Raw genomic sequence first — 24,273 nt, forward strand, 5'->3', positions numbered from 1 at the left:
AAATTGGGTAGGAATGGTCAAAAAAGAAATCTGTGATAGGGGAGAGGAAAATATATTTGGTGTCAAAATGGAATATTTTAATTCAGTAAATTCTTGGTAGACGTTTGGAAAACAACGATGATGTGGGTAAGATGATCGTGTGCTTACAGTTTTGTGGCAATGACATGAAAGAGCTCAGATAAGCCCTGGGCTCAACCTAGAGAAGCAGAGAGTCTAACGAGGAATGAAATCTCTTGGTTTCTCTCCTGGTTGCTCTGGCCCCTCCTCTTCTTAATGATGTTATATGGAGAAAAGCAAACAAACCGTTCTAATAAGAGACTTCAATAAAGGCAATGATTGAACTGACTGTAACCAAAGGAGTAGCTCTGGAGGGTTCTGTGAGCTTCACAAATAATGAATCAAAGAGATTTTTTTGGGCGTTAACTAAATGGTTGAATGGAGCATGTGAGCTGGGAACTTAGAATAATATTGCAGGTCTGTTGTCATTTCTGCTGATGTTGTTATAACCAGGGTAAATAAATTGCTTGTGAATTTGCATAAATTTGTTCGTTGTCTCTGTTGTTCCAAACGCTGCCATCACCAGCTGGGCAAAAGCCCAGGGACAGGAAAGGAATGGGGATCACTGTCTTGACTACATTCTTCACCTTGTTCTGTTCTGAGGAGGCCTGAGTCCCTCCCAAGGGGTTAATTAGGTATGTGCTTTTCATCCTCTGTTATAGTTGTTGGTTTGTGTCTTCTGTCTCCCACCCTGTATGCAAATTCCATGAGAGCTATGGCCCTGACCTTAACATGATCTTGCTCATGGGCCACAAAAGCTGCCATATAGCTTGTGCTCTGAAATGTACATTGGACAATATGCTCATATGCGCTTATGTCCATGGGGGTTCGTTAACAGTTTTGCTATTTTGAAATATCCTGAGCAAAATAAGGAGAGCACTCGGAAAATTCAAAAACTGAATCTGAGCACCTTTATCACTATTTCTTAAAATTTTATTTTTAACCTCTGGAGACCAACTTCTACAGGTCTTCATGATTTATGTCTTGTTATTACTCAGGGACTTTCTGACTTTTTTGGGAAGTCTATTTTTAGGCAGCTGTTCAGTGCCTGAGGGAGGTCCCTCAGGTTTTTGAAAAGACAAGTGTTGGTGAGTTTCCACCATGGAGAGCAAATAGGTGGCGGGGTAGTAGGCAAGCTGACATTTCCTTTTTTGAGCATACTTATTGGGCTGTGTGAGGAAGTCAGGACAGTGAGATGCCTCTCAGATGGCTGAGAAATAGGGGCGATAATGTAGAGACCCCGGAGAGCAAAATAAAAATTGGACTGTAGCACAATCCATCCCTTCAGAATAGGCGAGGTCAGTTTAACAAGATTGAATGGCTTCTAGGCTACAAGCCTTAACTGAAGCTATTTACATATACAAGAAAAGAAGATAGCAGAGAGAAGAGGCTGGTCTGTGTGATTAATGTAGCAAGGAAAGAAAGGTCAGAGAAATAGGGACTCTATCTATGTAAACAATCTCTAGGGTGAAAAAGCCCCATATCTTAGCAACTAGCATGAGCACTTGATATCAAATGCATATGTGTTTCTGTTGTGAAAATGGATATTTGGGGCTACCATTTGGTAATAACCAAAGGAAGAATCATACAATTTTCCTACTTTATTCTCAGGCTCACCATGAAGTCTTCTATCTGTAACTTGCCTTTGCATAGAGGTCTGCATATTGGAAGAAAATGTGCTTATTACAATAGAATGGATACTCTATGTTGAATGAAAATAGCATGTCTTATTGTAAATATAATAATTGATATCCTTTGGGTCCATATTTTTCTTAGTTAATACAAGGTAGTTTCTCCAAGTAGTCTCGCTACTTTTGATATTTACCTTCCTTCAGAAGATACAGAAACATTCTAGTTTCTGTATCATGTACCAAAAAAAACCTACCTAACAAGATTGTTTATGAAAAGAAACTAAAATAATGCTGCAAAAACTATTGCATGATTGCCATGTATCTAGTCCAGATTTCTAGAGTTGTTCATCTGCGCCTTTTAAGAAGGCTGTGTACCTTGACATGGGTCTCCGTATTTTAAAAAATGTCTCCTAGCTCATAAAACTTTTATGCACTTATTATTTTATCTGATCATCACACCACCAAGTAATGTACTGGCATTAATTTCTAAATTGAAAGTAAATTTCTGTGTCTAAATCCAATAAAATGTCCATATTTCAAATGACATGTCAGATTGAGGAAAGGCATGGAAATTTCTCCTCATTTGAGTGAAGGGTCCTCTTGAATATTCTTTGTGATCACTTTTCTAGCCTTGGAAGAATCATTCCTTCACTACAGTATACTCTGTTCCTGACTTTATTTTATTTATTTGGCTCATTTCCCAGTTACCTCCTTAAGTACTTCCATAACAAGGAGGAATCATCGTTTAAGATTTTTTAGCAGACAAGATCCTGGAAAAGAACACAGTGATTTTCCACTGGCCTTCTGTGGGGCCAGGACAGAAGACTGGCCCTTTGTTCAACAGATGAGCAGTTGGGATTCGTCCAACATAAGGCAGCTCTGGCACTGAATTTGGAAAGAATAGTCAGAGAGAACTGGATACACCATTAAAGAGCAAGAAGAGTTGTTAGCTTTTCCAGGACATTTCAAGACAGAGTAGGGGAAGAGAAATAGGGGAAGGGACATAGGTATACCTATGGCCAATTCAGGTTGATGTATGGCAGAAATCAAACCAGTATTGTAAAGCAATCATCAATCAATTAAAAAGAAAGAAAGAAAGAAATTGACTAGAATCCGGGATGCAAGCTGGCGCACAGCAGCTGCCGTGGCAGAGTCAACACGGAACTTCGGGAAGACTTGTCTCAGAATCAGTTGTAGCTCTTTTGTTTTTCCGTTGTTGTGATGGTTGACCACCTCCTCTCCTTCCTTCCTCTCCAAACCTTCAGCAAAGTCAGCTCTGCACATAAATGCTTTTTGCGAGGAGTTTGTCTTTATAGAAATCAAAAGAAAAATGTCAAGTTTCAAGTATGGGTCAGTACAATGTTGGGAAAAGTCGGGGAAAAGAGGATCATGGTGAAATTATTCATATACTGAATAATTTATCTTTAGAAGAAGCTGATAATTGGAGACCAGGAGACCATAAGAACCACAGCTCCCAGTCCATTTGCAGGAACCTTGAAGAGAGCACTGGCTTTCCCACTGCTGAGGCACAGGGTCTACGCCAATTTTATGCTCATTTTAAGATGCAGGGTCATCTGAGCTGGTTTCTGGATTACTGGAAAAAAATCTTCTAATGGTTGGTTTATTTCCCCCATAATCTTATTTGATTCACATTTTATTACCTTCTGGCCCAAACCTGTGAATTAAAATTTTATTAAGTTAGGACACAAAGGATTAATTTGTTCAAGGTTACTTCCCATTATGAAGTAAAGCCAATAGAAGGAAGTAATTGATTTAATAAACGAAGTTCAGAGACTTTCTCAGAAGTAGTCCATGTTAAACATTCATTGTCAATAAAGTAGGCAGATTTGGAATTTCTGTAAAGATATAAAGTCTCAGTTAAATTATATGTCCTAACCTGAAAACTGAAGTTGGTACATATTTTCATATAGGTGATGTCCTCTCCTGTTTACAAAGAAGTAGGCATGTATGAAAATAAACCAAGAATTACCTAAATTTGCTTATAAGAAATAGCAAATCCATGTTATGGTCCTAGTAATAGCTACTTTAATTAAACATTTTACTATGTGTTAGGGGCAGGGCTAAAAATTTTATCATATATCTCATTTACTTTTCAAAACTTTACACAGATAAGTATTATTATTCTTATTGTATAAATGAGGAAACAAAGGCTCAGAAATGGTAACAACTTGCCTAAAGTCACATGCGTAGAAAATGTTATAGTTTAGATTTGAACTCAGGTCTGTTTCATCCCCAAACATGTATAAATGTCTAGTGAGTCCTGACAAGACCATGGTCTTCTTTAACAAAACAATATCACTTCATATATATCAAAGTAGGATTATTGCATGCTGCCAACTTCCACTGTTTGAAATATAAATCTAAATGAAAAATAAATCTAAATGTAAACCACCCACAACAACTTAGCCTTGGGAAACCTGCTTATTTTATAAGAAAATTGGTTTCCTCCTTCCATATCAAATGTTTTATGAAACTTAAATTATATACCAGTATTCCTAATGTACATTCCTAGAAATTTTATTGGGTTGGATAATCCTCTGGCCACTTCACTTCCTGAGCCCTCCCTAACCTTCCTCCTTGTTGCTTACTCATCTCGGTTTCTGGCTCCTTGTTCTCTAAACTTTTCTTATTAATCAACACATAGATGTTGAGAGGCTGTTACATGCTCTGAAGGTGATAATGAAGAATTACAACATTACTGATGTGGATCCAGAAGTTTGAGTAGAACAAGAGAAAAAAGGAAGGAATGAGATAGGATGACGAAATGGGGAGAATGATTTAACAGTGGTTCCTAACATAGAGCAGGGATTTAACAGCTGTTTGTTGAATGAATAAATGGATATATGAATAAGCAGTCAAGGGAATGGATAGACTGATGGATGTCCAAATAAATTAATGAGTGGATGAATGAATATATGAATGGTTGGAATATAGTGATTTGGAAAAGATGAGCACAGCAAAACGTATCTTGCCTATAAGGAGTGGATCCTTTAACAGAGAGTCTGTTAAAAAAAATGGCAATGTTTCCAATCATCTTAAAAGGGTACAAAGCGGTCTATGGACTTAGCACAATCCCTATCAACATACCAATGGTATTTTTCAGAGAAATAGAAAAATAATCCTAAAATTCATATGGAATCATTTGTTGTTGTTCAGTTGCTCAGTCATGTCCAACTCTTTGCGACCCCATGGACTGCAGCATGCCAGGCTTCTCTGTCCTTCACCATCTCCCAGAGCTTGCTCAAATTCATGTCCATTGAGTCGATGATGCCATCCAACCATCTCATCCTCTGTTGTCCCCTTCTCCTCCCACCTTCAATCTTTCCCAGCATCAGGGTCTTTTCTAGTGAGTCAGTTCTTCACATCAGGTGGCCAAAGTATTGGAGCTTCAGCTTCAACATCAGTCCTTCCAATGAATATTCAGGTTTGATTTTCTTTAGGATTAACCAGTTTGATCTTCTTGGAGTCCAAAGGACTCTCATGAGTCTTCTACAACACCACAGTTCAAAAGCATCAATTCTTTGGCACTCAGCCTTCTTTATGGCCCAACTCTCACATCCACACATGACCACTGGAAAAACCATAGCCTTGACTAGAGGGACCTTTGTTGGCAAAGTAATGTCTCTGATTTTTAATACACTGTCCAGGTTTGTCATAGCTTTTCTTCCAAGGAGTAAGCATCTTTTAATTTCATGGCTGAAGTCACCATCTGCAGTGATTTTGGAGCCCAAGAAAATAAAGCCTGTCACTGTTTCCATTGTTTCCCCATCTATTTGTCATGATGTGATGGGACCAGATGCCATGATCTTAGTTTTTTGAATGTTGAGTTTTAAGCCAGCTTTTTCACTCTCCTCTTTCACCTTCAAGAGGCTGTTTAGTTCCTCTTCACTTACTTCCATAAGAGTGGTGTAATTTGCATATATGGGGTTACTGATATTTCTCCCAGCAATCCTGGTTCCAGCTTGTGCTTCATCCAGTCTGGCATTTTGCATGATGTACTCTGCATATAAGTTAAATAATCAGGATTATAACATACAGCCTTAACATACTTCTTTCTTAATTTTGTACCAGTTTGCTGTTCCATGTCCAGTTCTAACTGTTGCCCCTTGACCTGCATACAGGTTTTTCAGGAGGCAGGTAAGGTGGTCTGGTATTCCCATCTCTTTCAGAATTTTCCAGTTTGTTGTGATCCACACAGTCAAAGGCTGTGGCATAGTCAATAAAGCAGATGTTTTTCTGGAACTCTCTTGCTTTTTTGATGATCCAATGGATGTTGGCAATTTGATCTCTGGTTCCTCTGCCTTTTCTAAATCCAGCTAGAACATATGGGAGTTCTTGGTTCATGAACTGTTGATACCTAACTTGGAGAATTTTGAGCATTACTTTACTAGTGTGTGAGATGAGTGCAATTGTGTGGTAGTTTGATCATTCTTTTGCATTGCCCTTTTTGGGATTGGAATGAAAGCTGACCTTTTCCAGTCCTGTGGCCACTTCTGAGTTTTCCACATTTGCTGGCATATTGAGTACACCACTTTCACAGCATCATCTTTAAGGATTTGAAATAGTTCAGCTGGAATTCCATCATCTCTGCTAGCTTTGTTCATAGTGATGCTTCCTAAGGCCCACTTCACTTCGTACTCCAAGATATCTGGCTCTAAGTGTGTGATCATACAATCATGGTTATCTGGGTCATGAAGATCTTTTTTATATAGTTATTCTGTGTATTCTTGCTGCCTCTTCTTAATATCTTCTGCTTCTGTTAGGTCCATGCAGTTTCTGTCCTTTATTGTGCCCATCTTTACATGAAATGTTTATCTCTAATTTTCTTGAAGAGATCTCTAGTCTTTCCCACTCTATCATTTTCCTCTACTTCTTTTCACTGAAATCATTAAAGACCCCAAACTGTCAAAACAGTTTTGAGGAAAAAAGGACAAAGCTGGAGGTATAACCATCCCAGACTTCAGAATATAATGCAAGACTACATTAATCAAAACAGTGTCATACTGCCACAGAACAGAAACATAAATCAATGAAAAAGAATAGAGACAAGAAATAAGTCCATGTACTTATGGTCAGTTAATCTATGACAAAGGAGGCAAAAATGTACAATGGAGAAAATTTAGTCTCTTCAATAAGTTGTGCTGGGAAAACTGGACAGCTACATGAAAAACAGTGGGATTAGAACATTTCCTTACACCATATATGAATATTAACTCAAAATGGTTTAAGGACTTATGTGTAAGAACAAAAACCATGTGACTTCTAGCAGAGAGCATAGGCAGAACACTCTTTGACAAACATTGTAGCAATGTTTTTTTTTGGATCAGTTTCCTAAGGCAGAAGAAATATGAACAAAGAGTAAACAAATGGGACCTAATCAAACGTACAAGCTTTTGCTCAGCAAAGAAAATCATCAACAAAAATGAAAAGACAACCTATGGATTGGGATGAAATATTTGTAAATGATTTGACTGAGAAGGGATTAATATCCAATATATATTTGATGCATACAACTCAATAGCAAAAAGCCAAACAACTCAATCAAAAATGGGCAGAAGACCTGAGTAGACATTTTCCCAAAGAAGTCATACAGATGGCTAAGAGGCATATGAAAAGATACTCAGCATTGCTAATTATTAGAGAAATGCAAATCAAAACCATAATGAGGTATCAGCTCACACCAGTCAGAGTGTTTATCATCATAAAGTCTACAAATAACAAATATTGGCAAGGACGTGGAAAAAACGGAATCCTCCTATCCTGTTGGTAGAAATGTAAATTAGTGCAGCCACGACGAAGAACAGTATGGAGTTTCCTGCAAAAAAAAGAAAAATAGAACTACCATATGATCCATCAATTCCACTCCTGTGTATATATCTGGAAAAAAATTAAAATAGTAATTCAAAAAGATATGTGCACCCCAATGTTCACAGCGGTGCTGTTTGCAATAGCCAGGTCATGGAAACAAAACAAGTGCCCCTCAACAGACTATTGGCTTGAGAAGACACAGTATATACATATAATGAACTATTAGTCATAAAAATGAATGAAAGTTTGCCATTTGCAGAAATGTGGATGGACCTGGAGATTATTATGCTTAGTGAAATAAGTCAGACAGAGAAATAAAAATACTATGTGATATTACTTATATGTGCACAAAATATAAAATATACACACTAAAATATACACAAATGAATGCACATGTAAAACAGAAAGAGACTCACAGATACAGAAAACAAACCGGTGCTTGCCAGAGGAGAAAGGGGAGGAGGGAGGGACGAATTATGGGCAGGCTATAAACAGATATAAACTACTCTGTATGAAGTAGATTAGCAACAAGGATACACTATATAGCACAGCGAATTACAGTCATTAGTTTGTAATAACCTACGATGGAGTATAATCTGCAAAAACACTGAATCACCATGCCACACACCTGAAACTAACACAATATTGTGAATCAACTGTGTGCTGCGCTTAGTCGCTCAGTTGTGACCGACGCTTAGCGACCCCACGGACTGCAGCCCGCCAGGCTCCTCTGTCCATGGGATTCTCCAGGCATGGGTTGCCATGCCCTTCTCCAGGGGCTCTTCCCAACCCAGGGATCAAACCCAGATCTCCCACATTGCAGGCGGATTCTTTGCCATCTGAGCCACCAGGGAAACCCAATAAAAAACAAAAGCACACAATGACGGATCCTAGCTTATGTTCCTCCCTATTGTTTAGGCTTGAACAAATCAGGAGACACCTGGGGGCTAGGCAGAGGAATAAACAAGGGCTCTTCAGTGTTGGCACCTAGCAGGAAGGGTTGCAGAGACAAGCAAATAAAATTAGTTTTCAATTTGATATAGAAAATCTGAATGTTTAGCTAAATCCTAAATATCACATATACTCTGATATTTAAAAAAGTGCTGAATAGTAAAAAGAAAGATGTTTACACAAAAGCACTGATGACACCCAATGAGAGAATAGGGAGAGGACAGATAAAACAGCTTAGCAAGCTGTTGGTTGCTTATGGTTTTGGAGCCAAAAGCAGAACAATGCCAAGCTGTGTCTTGCCTCTGCAGCACCAGCAGTTTGCATCTCCATCAGTAACAGGAGATTACCCCCTAGGGTGACCTGCCAATCTCCTGAACCCAGAAGAATATGTGGAGTTTTACTCTTTATTTTTTTCTTCCCTTGATTCTGAAAGATTGCTGCACCAGTTTGAATGCAGAATGAATATTGTCTGTAGTCAGACCCATGAAGAGTTTCTAAATATGTTTTTCTTTTTTCTTGTCATTGTCTGACTTTGGAGAGCCATTGCTAATTTGAATATTGATTAAATACCATATGTTGTAATAGAAAGACAGTTTTATGTCCCTTGGCAAGTTTCTCAGTTTGTCTGGTAGAATGAAGATGATGAGGTTACCTGGTAATGTTCCTTTAAGGATTATATCAGGTTCCCTTTGTAAAAATTTTCTTGTCTTATTGTGAACTGTTCCATGAAATCCTATAATCCTATTATATTATTCTTTGTGTTAAATCCTATATCCTGGAGGCTGGGCTTATCAGATAGAGTTGCCTGCTATTTCACCATATAGATGGAAACAGTATATCATTTTAGAATTGTCTTTGCTTTGAGAAGGAGGTAGTGTTTCTCTTTTCAAGAGAAGACTCTTGAGAGTCCCTTGGATAGCAGGGAGATCAAACTCATCAGTCCTAAAGGAACTCAACCCTGAATATTCATTGGAAGGACTGATGCTGAAGCTACCATACTTTGGCCACCTGATGTGAAGAGCCGATTCATTGGAAAAGACCCTGATGCTGGGAAAGATTGAAGGCAGGAGGAGAAGGGGATGACAGAGGATGAGATTGTTGACTGACATCATTGAATCAGTGGACATGAGTCTGAGCAAACTCCTGCAGGGCAGGGAAGCTTGGTGTGCGCCAGTCCCTGGGGTTACAAAGAGTCAGATATGACTGAACAACAAGTGTTTCTCTTAGGTGTGTAACAGTAAGGACAGTGAATCCCCTTGGTAACAGGTTAAAGGCTGGAGGAGCTCATAGTGTTGAGATAGTGTTGAGACTCTATGAGCTAGAGGTTCAAGGCCAAGATGCATCCTTTAATGAGGAGGGCTATAAGGGATTGAGAGGGTCTTTACTGAAGACCTTTGATGGAACAAAGGATACAAGTGGAAGGCAGCATCTGTAATGGAGACCCGACTTCAGGGCTGAGACTTGGGACAGCGTGAGCTTGGTGCAGACAGAGCCAACTGTTAACTTGGGGTTAGAGATGGCTCTGCGTTTATGACAGATGGGCCTCCCTCCCTTGTCACAGGAGACAGGAGTGTGGCAGCCAGGGTGTGTCTGTCCTTTCCACAGTCTCTTGGAAATTTTAGAGGTAGAGCAGAAATTAAAAGTAAGCAAAATGATTCTCTGATTATATGGTATATGAACCCCAACCGCTTCCCTTGGATATTAGGACAAGAGAACTACTCCCTCTTTCCCCACAAATGAAGCATGAATCTGATTAGGCCTCTAGATCCATAGGAAGCAAGGACATTGATATAAATTCATGGGAAATCTAGAAGCATAGAAACAAATTATATGACAACATGGGTTTGTGGCCTGTAAAATGCACATAGAGAGAAACTCAACAAGATGAAGCACCTGGTTTTTACAACAAGTGAATCAAACAGAGAGTGAAGGAGTTAAAAAAGAGAGACTGAAACAGATTGACAGGACATAGGAGCTTTTTGCTGACCTGTTGAACTGCATGAAATTTTGGATCCTGGTTTGAACACACACTGAAAGTGAGGAGGAGAGAGAGACAGAAAGATATTAAGAAATTCGTAATTTTTCTTAAGTGGGCATAGTCTTATACTTCTTTGAAGGAGTCTTGATCATTTCATCCATAAATACTTGCAACTCACATACTTAAACATTTATGGGCAAGGCGATGAGAGTTCACGTAAGAGTGTGCCTTGCTGGCACCACAAGCTAGAGTCAGATCCCAGGAGAGAGAGAATGCAGTTCCTCCTTCAGCCAGGATGGGCAGATGTTCCCTGCTTCCTCTCCTCAATCTCTCTCTCTTTAGCGATAGCAAAGTTTATTCCCAATGCATGGTCTTCTGTGTTTCAGATATTGTAACTGAGTTCACTTATACTAAATAATTTCTCCAGAACTGAAGAACTAAGAGTTATTTCGGGATAGAAGAAACAAATACTGTTCACCATTCTGCAAGAGGCAAGATATTAGGTGCTCTCGCATGCTTCCGTGAGGGATATCCATCCGCACTGCAAGAAGCGCAGCAGGGACTCTTTCCACCGTGTACAGTGTTTCAGCAGCCTTGTGAGACGGGCTGGTGGGATGCAGCTGAGATAACTTTGGATATGGTTCGTGTACAGTGTTTCAGCAGCCTTGTGAGACGGGCTGGTGGGATGCAGCTGAGATAACTTTGGATATGGTCAAAGGTCCATCCCTTTCAAGAGTGCTTCACAGGTTCTCATTTTTTGGTGAGACTAGCTTGATAAAGATTGTATCAAGCTCAGTATTTTAGCTCTGAAGCACAAAGGAAATGTTAAACTTTACTCTAATGTGGACTTTGCCAGTCCATCTAGTCAAGGCTATGGTTTTTCCAGTAGTCAAGTATGCATGTGAGAGTTGGACTATAAAGAAAGCTAGGCACTGAAGAACTGATGCTTTTGAACTGTGGTGTTGGAGAAGACTCTTGAGAGTCCCTTGGACTACAAGGAGATCCAACCTGTGCATCCTAAAGGAGATCAGTCCTGAATATTCATTGGAAGGACTGATGTTGAAGCTGAAACTCCAATACTTTGGCCCCCTGATGCAAAGAACTGACTCATTGGAAAAGACCCTGATGCTCAGAAAGATTGAAGGCGGGAGGAGAAGAGGACAGAGGATGAGATGGTTGGATGGACATGAGCTGTCCATGAGATGGACTCAATGGACATGAGCTTGAGCAAACTCTGGGAGATGGTGAAGGACAGGGAAGCCTGGCATGCTGCAGTCCATGGGGTCGCAAAGAGTTGGATCATAAAGAAGGCTGAGTGCTGAAGAATTGATGCTTTTGAACTGTGGTGTTGGAGAAGACTCTTGAGAGTCCCTTGGACTGCAAGGAGATCCAACCAGTCCATCCCTAAGGAAATCAGTCCTGAATATTCATTGGAAGGACTGATGCTGAAGCTGAAACTCCAATACTTTGGCCACCTGATGCGAAAAACTGACTCATTTGAAAAGACCCTGATGGTGGGAAAGATTGAAGGCAGGAGAGGAAGGGTATGACAGAGGATGAGATGGTTGGATGGCAGCACTGACTCAATGGATATGAGTCTGAGCAAACTCTGGGAGTTGGTGATGAACACAGAGGCCTGGCGTGCTGCAGTCCATGGGGTTGCAAAGAGTCAGACACGGCTGAGTGACTTAACTGAACTGAACTGAATGCAGACTTTGGTCATTTGTCTCAATGGAAAAAGCAGTCTAGCTTAGATTCATCAAATCTATCCATTCATCTATTTACTCATTATATCTACTCATCCATCCATCCATTCATCCATCCAATTTATTATATATCTACTTCTTATAAAAATATTTATCTTCTTTGTAATTTCTTTGAGGATTTTGATGAAAAATTGATTTTATGTGACATTTATCATAATCATTGATCACTAGCATCAACATTTTGGGGAACATCTTCATGTTTCAGTGGAAAAAGTTATATCAGGAGGAGTCACAGTAATTTAACATCTTCACTTGTCATTTATCAGAAAACTGTAATTTTCTGTGTTCAAGTTTCTGCACCTATAAATTGTTAAGAAAATAACTTCCTCTGAAAAAACAACTATTCCAGGAAAGAATCAGCAATGATTTGATAGTATGTTCCAAACTGTTTGAAGAGATGGGATATTATTACAACATGTTAAATGAAAAGAATGCAATAGTCTTCCAGAACAATCTCAAATTTTAACATACAAGGTAAAATGTACTGAATGCAAATAAAAACTTTTGTTTCTGAAGCACAAAGGAAATGTAATTAAATACATTTATTTATGATTGGAAAAAATGCTATAAAAAGAATCTATGATGATATAATGAGGTAGCAGGTATGAAAAACCTAAAATGCTAATATATAATGTAATTATTCAAAACTGCTATTTTGTTTATCAAGTTGCTGAAGATCAGAGAAAGGTAATCCAGTGGGTATATAAAAATAGATAAGTGATGGTATCCCACTGCAGTCAGTGTAACTATATTAGATTCAGAAATCATCTATTAACCATTTTTAATGAGTAAGATGTTCAGTTCAGTTCAGTAGCTCAGTCATGTCCGACTCTTTGTGACCCCATGAATCGTAGCACACCAGGCCTCCCTGTCCATCACCAACTCCCAGAGTTCACTCAAACTCATGTCCATTGAGTCGGTGATGCCATCCAACCATCTCATCCTCTGTCATCCCCTTCTCCTCCTGCCCCCAATCCCTCCCAGCATCAGGGTCTTTTCCAATGAGTCAGCTCTTCTCATCAGGGGGCCAAAGTATTGGAGTTTCAGCTTCAACATCAGTCCCTCCAATGAACACCCAGGACTGATCTCCTTTAGTAAGACGTTGCTGCTGCTGCTCCTGCTAAGTCGCTTCAGTCGTGTCCGACTCTGTGCGACCCCATAGACGGCAGCCCACCAGGCTTTGCCGGTCCTGGGATTCTCCAGGCAAGAACACTGGGGTGGGCTGCCATTTCCTTCTCCAATGCCTGAAAGTGAAAAGGGAAGTCACTCAGTCGTGTCTGACTCTTAGTGACCCCATGGACTGCAGCCCACCAGGCTCCTCCATCCATGGGATTTTCCAGGCAAGAGTACTGGAGTGGGGTGCCATTGCCTTCTCCATTAGTAAGACGTTAGGCTAGGTCAAATAAAGCTATTTAAGTGGGGGAAGGTAAGTCAAACAAATGAAACTGATGGGACTTCCCTGGTCGGGGAACTTAAGGACCCCCTGCCCCGAGGCAAGTAGGCCTGCACACCACAGCTAGAGAACCCCTAGCACTGTAACTAGAGAAAGCCTCCATGCTGCAATGAAGACCCAAAACAGCAAAAAAAAAAAAAAAAAAAGGAATTTGGCTTTCAGGTAGGGTATTTGATCTGGCTTGAACACAGAAGAATTGGAACAGATGGTCCAATAGGAAAATCGAGTGTAGAATGTTAGCCCTGGAAGGAGAATTGGAGAGCATTGAACCCAGCACTTGTGATTAACGGAAACACGAGGGAAGGCGGAGTGTGTGCATGCTTGCCTACTAACTCAGACAGCATCTGAGTTAGCACCGAGACACGGGTTCAAAAGGCAGGTCGTGTTCAGGTACATTTTACTGAGAGCCAATGCGGAGGCCTCCGGCTTGCAGCCACTGCTTCTCTAAGGCAGTCCTCTGCCACTGACCCCTCCGTGGGTTTAGGGGCCCTGCAGGTCTGATGCTTGATCCAGCATGTCTGCCCTACTCTTCAGCCTGCCCCGACTGTTAAAGGAGGCCCTCCTGCAAACCTCCTAATGTGAGGATGCCGTCTGTTTCCTGCGGGGCCCTGACTAGGACAGCACTCAGGAACTGTTTTTAAATGAATGATTAAAAAACAGACTTTTCAGGACAAAGGGGTATTTTCCCAGGTTTATATGAAATTTTATACACATCCTCATATCATGCCCAATGAATAAGACTGTAGGAATTCTATGTTTTTTATTGGAATATAGTTGCTTTACAAGGTTGTATCAGTTTCTTTGTACAGCAAAGTACATCAGTTATACATATACACATATCCACTGCTTTTTAAATTCCCTTCCCGTTTAGGTCACCAGAGAGCATTAAGTAGAGTTGCCTGTGCTGTACAGAGGTTCTCATCAGTTATCTATTTTATACATAGAAGTGAGTCATTCTAGCTCTTAAAGAAGGAGTCAGTGAATGTTCACATTCTGCAGAATTTAAAGTGCTTCAAAACTACTTTGAATGAATTTAAATATAAAATTCTCAGCTACTTGGCAGATAAAGTAGCTTTCTCATTTTTTACTCTTATAAGTACATTTTATATTCATAAAGATTTAATTTCTTAATAAACTCCACAGAGCTGAGTTGATAATAATTGATTTAAAACAAACCAAGGGAATACCACTTTTCAATAGTTTTATATTCTCAATAATTGAAGGTAACTTGTTAGCAAATAAAAGACTAATAAATTGCTTTAATTTAAATAAATCATTTTCCATTATTTCCTAGCATGAAGACCTGTGGAGTGGTTTCATTTCACCCTGGACAAGAAAAGAAAGAACAGAAATTAGGATAATGAAGCTCTGCCTTCTTATACGATTTCAGAAGCTTGAAAGGCGCTTGCTGATTAATGCCGAATACTGGTTTATAGAAGTAGTTTGACGCTATGGAAAACAGTGTGGAGATTTCTTAAAAAACTGGAAATAGAACTGCCATATGACCCAGCAATCCCACTTCTGGGCATACACACTGAGGAAACCAGATCTGAAAGAGACACGTGCACCCCAATGTTCATCGCAGCACTGTTTATAATAGCCAGGACATGGAAGCAACCTAGATGCCCATCAGCAGATGAATGGATAAGGAAGCTGTGGTACATATACACCATGGAATATTACTCAGCCATTAAAAAGAATTCATTTGAACCAGTCCTAATGAGATGGATGAAGCTGGAGCCCATTATACAGAGTGAAGTAAGCCAGAAAGATAAAGAACATTACAGCATACTGACACATGTATATGGAATTTAGAAAGGTGATAACGATAACCCTATATGCAGAACAGAAAAAGAGACACAGAAATACAGAACAGACTTTTGAACTTTGTGGGAGAATGTGAGGGTGGGATATTTCAAAAGAACAGCATGTATGCTATCTATGGTGAAACAGATCACCAGCCCAGGTGGGATGCACGAGACAAGTGCTCCGGCCTGGTGCACTGGGAAGACCCAGAGGAATCGGGTGGAGAGGGAGGTGGGAGGGGGGATCGGGATTGGGAATACATGTAAATCCATGGCTGATTCATATCAATGTATGACAAAACCCACTGGGAAAAAAAAATATATATATGAAAAAAAAAAAAAAAAGCAAAAAAAAAAAAATTAAAACATTTGTAACACATTAAACAATTATTAGTTCCCTGGGAAGAGCAGAAAAAGTATCTATATTGAATATTTTGAAAGTAAGAAAACAATCTCCCTTATCTATTTTTAACATTCCATTATTTAGAAGTTTTACACAGCCAAAAGTTAACCTATTTAACATGCTAAAATTAGGTTAGAATGCAGAATCCATAAAAAGACTGTTTCAAAAGTTCAAACTAACACAAGAAAATTGTACATCCCAGGAATCTGCACTAGTTTAATAACTATCATGTCCCCTCACCTTTATAATTCTGAGTCTTCAAATAATAAATTAAAAAAAAAAAAAAAGAAGTAGTTTGAAAAGGTGGAATATAGATGTTGATTTGTCTTTGTAGGGAATCCTTGTTTAGCGAGTGACTACACTGCTAAAAGTAAATTGCTAAAGGTAGCTGTCGAGTTGCTATCACTGTACCTCTGCCTCCTAGGAAGTTCACTGGGATTACACAATGTAGAGATGAATGGTCCTTTCCTGAATTGGAGTGTGTGGAATGGTTGGTAAGGTGGAACAAAGTCTTCCTTTGGAAATTTGTAAGATGGAACCAGGCTACTAGTCAGTTACAAATCTGTCAGGTTGGCTAAGGCGTTATTGCTCAAAATTCTACTAAAAAGTCAATGGGCTGTCCTTGTATCTTGATTTCTATTTTCTCTCATCTCTGTCTGGTCAATTAGATTGTGTGTGTGTGTGTGTGTGTTCACATATCACACTCACTTTAAAATACAGAGTAAAATATGCATCGAATCACTCTATCATGCTTTGGTTTGAAAGTCCAATGTTTTGCTCTATCTAGCAACTTTAATTTCAAGAAGAGTTAGAATTTAACTTTTCCAAAGGAACAAATTTCTAAATGGAATTAAACAATATTTTTCAAGTTTATACATCATATTAATTAGATGGTATTGGTTAAAAATAATAAAAAGTATTGTTAAATAACAAAATAAGAAAAAAAGTATCCTCAGTGGTCTGTAACAAAAAGCATTATTTTCTTCATGTGTGTCTGCCGGGCAGCCTGGAGTCAGGAGATCTAGACTGGGATTGGCCGGTCAGCTTTGCTGATCTTGGCTAGACTCACTCACATGTCTGTGGGTTGCCTGGGGGCTAGTTGATCCAGGCTGGCGGATTGGAGCAGCTTGGCTGGATGGCTCTGCTCCATGAGTAACTCGTCCTTGCTTGAGGTTAGCAGGCAAGCCAGGCATGAACTTCTCATAAATGGCAGAAACACAAGAAGGCAGATAGACACACTCAGACCTTTTAAAACCTAGGCTGGAACTGGCACAATTTAGAAAAAGGTGTGGAAACAGGGGGGTGGGTTTAAAGAATTTGGAGCTAATAATGCAATTAACCACAAAGACCAGGAATATTTAATGTAATCAATTTTCTCGTTTTTTAATTTAAACACAATGGCAGTATTATTTTACAAAGTACCAGATCTGGTTCCCTTTATGTGGTATTTCTTTAGAACTTCATTTTCCCTCTGTGTTCCAAACTCAATTTACTTTGTCTTGAGCAGGTTAGGGAAAAGTCTTCAATTCTAGGGTGTTTTTTCACTCCTCTGCAAAGAATTTTAGTCAAAATGCTTGCTGTTTTTTAACTGATAAGTTTAACTAAGGCCTTATAATTTCAGAAATATAAAAGTACAGTAATTATAGACACCTTGAAGACAATATGCAAATATTTCAGCCCAAAGGCAGCACACTAAGCTTTACTAATTATATTATAAAACTAAAACCAAATAAAGCAGCAGTCTAGAATTTAGGCTTAGACCCATGAAAGACATTTCCCTAGCTCATAGCTATGTGGAATTTGAAAATAACTGGGGCTGATTTTCTAGCAGAGGGGACAAAGGATTGCATATGCTAGTGTAGGTTTATAATTTCATGAAGTCTTTGGCCTCAGTCTTTGGCCTATATTTGGATCGAATATAGGTATATATGCTCACAGGGCATTTGTACACAACAGGAGGGCTTCCCCAGTGGCTCAGACAGTAAAGAATTCACCTGCAATGAGGGAGACCTGGGCTCAATCCCTGGGTCAGGGAGATCCCCTGGAGGGGGCATGGTTACCCACTCCAGTATTCTTGCCTGGAGAATCCCATGGACAGAGGAGCCTGGAAGTTTATGGGGTCACAGAGAGTCAGACACAACTGAGCGACTAAGCGCACGTACTTCAGGCAGTGTGAACAGTTTAGTAAGCTGGGCAGAAAGGTAAATATACGTGACTACAAAGGTCAGTGACAGGTCCTGCTTTCAGCAGAGCCAGGGTTGTGCTCAGCCTAGGTGTGTTGAGGTCCATCTGGAGGGCTGGAAGGGTGGGATCATCCTTCATACAGATGGAATCCATCTGTATGGATGAGAGGAGACGTCTTGGGAATGACTCCTCCTGAGCAGGGAGAATGTGTATGTGGGTACAACCACAGCCCCTAAACATTGGCAGGGAGAAGGTGATTTTAAACACTGTGCAGAACATCCTCAACCAGTGCCTGTGTGGATTGACCTTGAGTTTCAGAGCGAGGCAGGAGACTGCCAATGACAGTGAAAGTGAAGTTTCTCCAAAATTTGAAATGATTCAGAAGGCACATTCACTCTTTTGAAATCTGTAGAGAAAAACACTTAATGCCTCTTTTCTCAAGCTCCTATCTTGGTATATTCTGGGCTTGAGGATTGAATGAGCTTTTGTTCCAAACCCCCTTAAGGCAGGACCGAGAAACCCTCTGGTTTCTCTTTCTCTTGCTGAAGGAGGTGGATGAGCCGATCTCCTTAGGGAGAGCTTTGTTCACTGGCATTTATCTGTTAGGGAGCGGGGTGCTCACACGTGACACCCTATCTGCATCCATCCTGGTCTGTATGCATTTATCCTGGGAAGGGCCTGCAACCCATACTCACAAGAAGGTCTTGTGAGCTAGACCACACCCAAAAGGTGAATCTACACAGCTGTAGAAAACAAAAATTTTGGTGACCAAAGAGGAGAGAGAAGTGGGTAGGGGAGGATAAATTAGGAGTGTGGGGTGGGCAGATACAAACGACTATGCGTAAAATACATAACAAACTGTATACTGTACAGCGGAGGGCATTCTAGCCGTTATCTAAAAAAAAGCCCGAATTACTATGCTGTATACCGGAAACGAATATAATATTATAAATCAACTGTACTTCAATAAGAAACAGGTGAGTCTAAATTTAAGATGAGCAGGACTGATTGTTTTCATTCGTCCCGAGTTACTGCTCCTTTGCTTTCCCGTGGCCTCAGCAAGCAGTGAAGCAGCGGGAAGGATACGCCTGCACTCGGGGCTGCCTGGTGGGCCTCGCAGAGGGAGCTCCGAGCTTCCTCCTGTGTCCTCGCGGAAGCACCCCAAGTTCTGACTCAGCTCAGGCAGAGCGAAGAATCGGCCAGGTCAGAGGGAATGTCTTGACAGGCCACGCGTGTTTACTGTCACGCATCCCGCTGTGTCTTCGGGGCCAGACCTCGTGCAGCGGCCCTGGCCGCCGCTGGCTTCCCCTCATTCTCGAAGCCCTGTGTTCTGTGCACGCCTGGTGTGCAAGGTAGGGCGGTCTGAGTGAGAGACAGGAGCCTGGTCTGCAGCCAGGCCAGGCCTCTGGGTGCCAGTCACGCCGGCCGGAAGGTCTAGGTTTGCTAGGGGCGGTGGAAGCTCGGCCTTGGCTCTGACTCCGCATCCGACGCAGTCAGGCGGAGGCCCGGCGTTTTGGAGATGCTCACAGAAAGAAACCCGGCGTTTGTTTCCTGCGCGGGCTTTGTGTGCGGCAGCACTCTGAGCTGCTAACGAGGACATTTAGTGGAGAGGAACGGGGAGGCTGTCTGTTTTCTCCATTCCCCTGCTGAGGGCAGTGGGCACTCCGCGGGGGAGGCCGCTTGCCACATTGGAGATGGGGCGGCTTTAGCAAAGCGCAGCCCGAGCACCGCGTGGCCTCAGACAACGCTGCCCGAAGCTGTCCCCAGAGGCGGCATCGCTGAAATCGCACATCCCCAGGCTGCGCGGGGCTGGGAGCCGTGCTGACCATGCCCCGCGGAGCCAGGACGGAAGCCGGAGCCGGACAATAGGGAGCGGTGGCTGCAAGCCCCCGGCTCTTCAGTCCCAGCGGCCGTCTCGCGGGCCAAGCAGAAGGGCTCGGGGAGCGTCTAAGGGGACCTGGAAAACCCTCAACAGTCGGCCAAGGAAGAGTTAGACAACCTCTGTGTTTCTGTAAATGTGACTCACTCACTCCCAGACGAGCGGGGCCTGGGGACACACAGGTGCTGAGGAGTTTGCACAGGTGTTTGGCTCACTTTTAAAATTCTAGTTGTAGCTAATCTGATAGCCAGCTTGGGTGCTTGAAATGCACTCTTTGATTGGTTTGATAATTTAAAATCTTTTCTTTCTGCTGTTGTTGACTGTAAACAGAGAGCTCTGGCATCTATTTTTAGCATTTTGATGGCTTTGGCATTACAGGTTCCTTGAACATATCAGTTAAAATAATACTGTTTCCTGTGTCCTCTGTGTTTGTGACAGGGACGGATAAGGGGCAATGAATATGGACACGGAGCAAAGTGATGGATGGACAGATGGACGAAAGGAGGGAAGGCTTAGTAGTGACACAGGAATTTCAAGTTTTAATTCCCATTACTAACAAACCCCACAAATATATATTTTTTGGTTAATGTGTGTGTGTGTGTGTTAGTCATTCAGTCGTGTCCGACTCCTGGCAACCCCACGGACTAGTGCCCACCAAGTTCCTCCATCCATGGAATTTTCCAGATGAGAACACTGGAGGGGGTTGCCATTTCCTTCTCCACTGGTTAACATAGTAGTTCCAATTTCTAGCACAGTATATGATATATTGGAAACTCAGTATTGTTTGATGAGTAAGTATTTACTATATCTGTTTATTATTGTCAATGCAATATGTAAATCTGTAATATGTAAATTGTAGACTTTTACAATCTGTGAAAGTCATTAGGAAGCTGTGCTTGGGTGAGAGCCTGAGCTGGAAAGAGTGAAATGAGGACAAGGCAGAGAAAAATGGAATTGAAGACAAATGATTTATTTTATTTTTTATTGAAGTATATGATTCACAACATGTTAGTTTCAGGTTAGGTTCAAGCAAAAAGACTCAGAGCATATATGTGTATGTATACACACATGTATATTTTTTCATATTCTTTTCCGTCATACATTATTACAAGAAAGCGAGTCTAGTTCCCTGTGCTAGACAGTAGGTCCTGTTGTTTATCTATTTTATATATAGTAGTGTGTATGTTTTGATCTCAAACTCTTAATTAATCCCTCCTGTCAGCTTTGTAACCATAAATTTGCTTTCTATGTCTGTGGGTCTGTTTCTAAGTCGTAAATAAGTTCATTTGTGTCGTATCTTTAGATTCCATGTATCAGTGATATCATATTATATGTACATATGTTTAATTTGGAAGACAAAGGATTTTTAAAAATTTATTTGACTGAAGAATAATTGCTTTACAGTACTGTGCCAGTTTCTGCCATACATCAACATGAACCAGCCATCGGGGTACAAGTGTGCCCCCTCCTGGATCTCCCTCCCACCTCCTCCCCCACCCCACTCCTTGAGGCTGTCACAGAGCCCTGGTTTGAGTCCCTGGAGTCATAGAGCAGATTCCCGCTGGTTATCTCATATGTATATGGTGATGTGTGTGCTCCCATGCTGCCGTCCCATTCGTCCACCCTGTCCACAGTCTGTTCTCTACATCTGCATCTCCACTGCTGCCCTGCAGATAGGTCAATCCATGCCATCTTCCTAGATTCTGTACATATGTGCTAATATGCACTATTTTTCTCTGACTTACTTCTTCTGTATAATAGGCTCCAGGTTCGCCCTTCTCATTAGTACTGACTCAGATGTGCTCCTTTTTATGGTTGAGTAATACTCCATTGTATATATGTACCGTAACTTCTTTATCCACTCATCTTGATGGACATCTAGGCTGCTTCCGTGTTCTAGCTATTATAATAGTGATGCGATGAACATTGGGGTACATGTGTCTTTTTTAATTATGGTTTTCTCAGGGTATATGCCCAGTAGTAGGATTTTTGGGTCATGTGATAGTTTTATTCCTAGTATTTTAAGGAAACTTTGTACTGTTTTCCATAGTGGTTATAACAATTTGCACTCTCAACAGTGCAAGAGGGTTTCCTTTTCTCCACACTCTCTCCAGCATTTATTGTGTGTGGATTTTCTGACGATGGCCATTTTCACTAGGGTGAGGTGCTATCTCGTTGTGGTTTTAATTTGCATTTCTCTAATAATGAGCGATGTTGAGCATCTTTTCATGTGTTTATTAGCCATTTGTATGTCTTCTTTGGAGAAATTAGAAGACAAAGGATTTTTTTAAATTATTTTTTTTATTGAAAGATAATTGCTTTACAAAATTTTGCTGTTTCCTGTCAAACCTCAATATGAATCAGCCACAGGTATACATATATCCCTCCCTTATGAACCTCCCTCCCATCTCCCGGCCGTCCCACCCCTCTAGGTTGACACAGAGCCGGTGTTTGAGTTTCCTGAGCCAGACAGCAAATTCCCGTTGTAAAGGATTTTGAAGAGGGAGAGTGACATGGATCTGTCACTTTAACCTCTGAAGTGCCCATCCACCAATCTAGGGGCTTTTCTTGGGTTTTACTCTGTCTTGGTTCAATGATGCTGCGTCAAATAGTAAGAAACGGTGCCTGCACTTCCCAGGAATGTTTACTGAAGAAAAGTAATTCAGAGCATAAGACAGAACAGACTCTTGGCTGCACTTGAACAATTTGTTCCAAAAAATCAGATTTAAATGCTACTGTGGTGATAAAATGAAAACGTTTTGCGGATCTGCCTTCCTGAGGCCTGGCTGCTTAGCCTAACTGTCCCTTCATCACAGCAGCGGCCTTGCATCCTTTGATGAGGCCGCTGGAACTGGGTCGCTGGGGGTGGCGCCGACGGGGCCCGGCCCAGCGGTGCCGTTTCCAGGTCGTCACTTCAGAGCAGCAGAGAGCTGCCAACAGGGGCCATCAGAGTCGTTGTAAGAATCCTGAATATCGAAAAAGACATCTTCTTCAGAGCAGAGAGCCGCACAAGCTGTCCGTAGGGAACAGAGCTGTAGGCAGCCCAGCATATTTTCAAGCTGAAAGCTGGGTAGTGCCTTTCCTTTCTTAAAAGTGGCCTTTGCTACAAAATAAAATGCCACCATCAGTCATTAGATTTCACTGTCATAACTTGCTCAGAACCTTTAAATTAAAAACCTTAGACAGACATGCTTTTTTAAAACAGAAGACGAGAGTACAAGACTGACGAGGAGAGCGAGGCTGTGACTCAGCCTGCCCCTCGCCTGACGCTCAGGACACTGACAGCGTTCTCCAGAAGTGACCCGTGCGGCTCTCACCCCTGTGAGCTCAGAAGACGTCTCTTCCCATCCTGCTTTCTGTGATGTGGTTGTTTCTCACAGATTCTTGCTATAGCATTTTTCCCCCCTTGAGAGTATATTATAAACTGTTGCAATGAAAATATGCTTTTCCGGGAATACACACACAGATATAGAAAACAAGCTTATGGTTACCCAAAGAGGAAGGGGATGGGTAGGGATGAGTGAGGAGTTTGGGATTAACAGATACACGCTACTATATGGAAAATAGATAAAAAGGACAGTCCCACTGTACAGCACAGAGAACTCTACTTAGTATCATAAAAAAACTATTACTATATGTCTTCTCTTTGCATGACTTTATTGAAGGCTTCCTGCCCCTCATTTTCTCTAATCTTTTTTTCCTGGATGTGTTGGAAGGACTGACTCTTTCATTTTTTTCTCTTTTCTCCCCTCTTTTCTGCTTCTTTGTTCTTTGCTTCCCTCTCTCTCAGACACACACACATACATATGTGTGTGCATGTACACACACACACACACACATCTTTGGCTTTATCTTCCACTCTTCTCTTAACTTATTCATTTCTCATATCATGTTTTTCCTCTCTGAGGTTTATTTTTTGTTCCCCGAATGCTCCTTTTTGATAACGTCTTGTTCTTATTCCCTGTGTGCCATGTATTTTGTGATCTCTGACTCTGTTGGTGTATGTAAATGTGAGAAGTCTTCTCCAAGCAATCTTGTGGTTTTTTTTTTTTCTAGTTTGTTCTTGTTTTCTATTTACTTTGTTGTAGCCTTCTGTCTTTTGGTTAGAGACTTTCCTCAGACGATTGGCAATCCTTATTTGCCAACTTTTATTAAGAGTCAGGGATGAGAGCTGCTTTAAAAGCTCTGAGGACATACATAGAGCATGTTGACTGAGAACTGCAGTGTAGAGTGATCTGATTGGAAGTTCGTTGGGAACCCACGCCTCAGTTTTGCCTCTTGGGCTTCTTGGCTTCCCAAGTGGCTCAGGGGTAAAGAACCCGCCTGCCAATGCAGGA

The sequence above is a fragment of the Dama dama genome, chromosome 19 (genome assembly GCF_033118175.1).
Source record: "Dama dama isolate Ldn47 chromosome 19, ASM3311817v1, whole genome shotgun sequence".
In the NCBI taxonomy this organism is placed as follows: domain Eukaryota; kingdom Metazoa; phylum Chordata; class Mammalia; order Artiodactyla; family Cervidae; genus Dama; species Dama dama.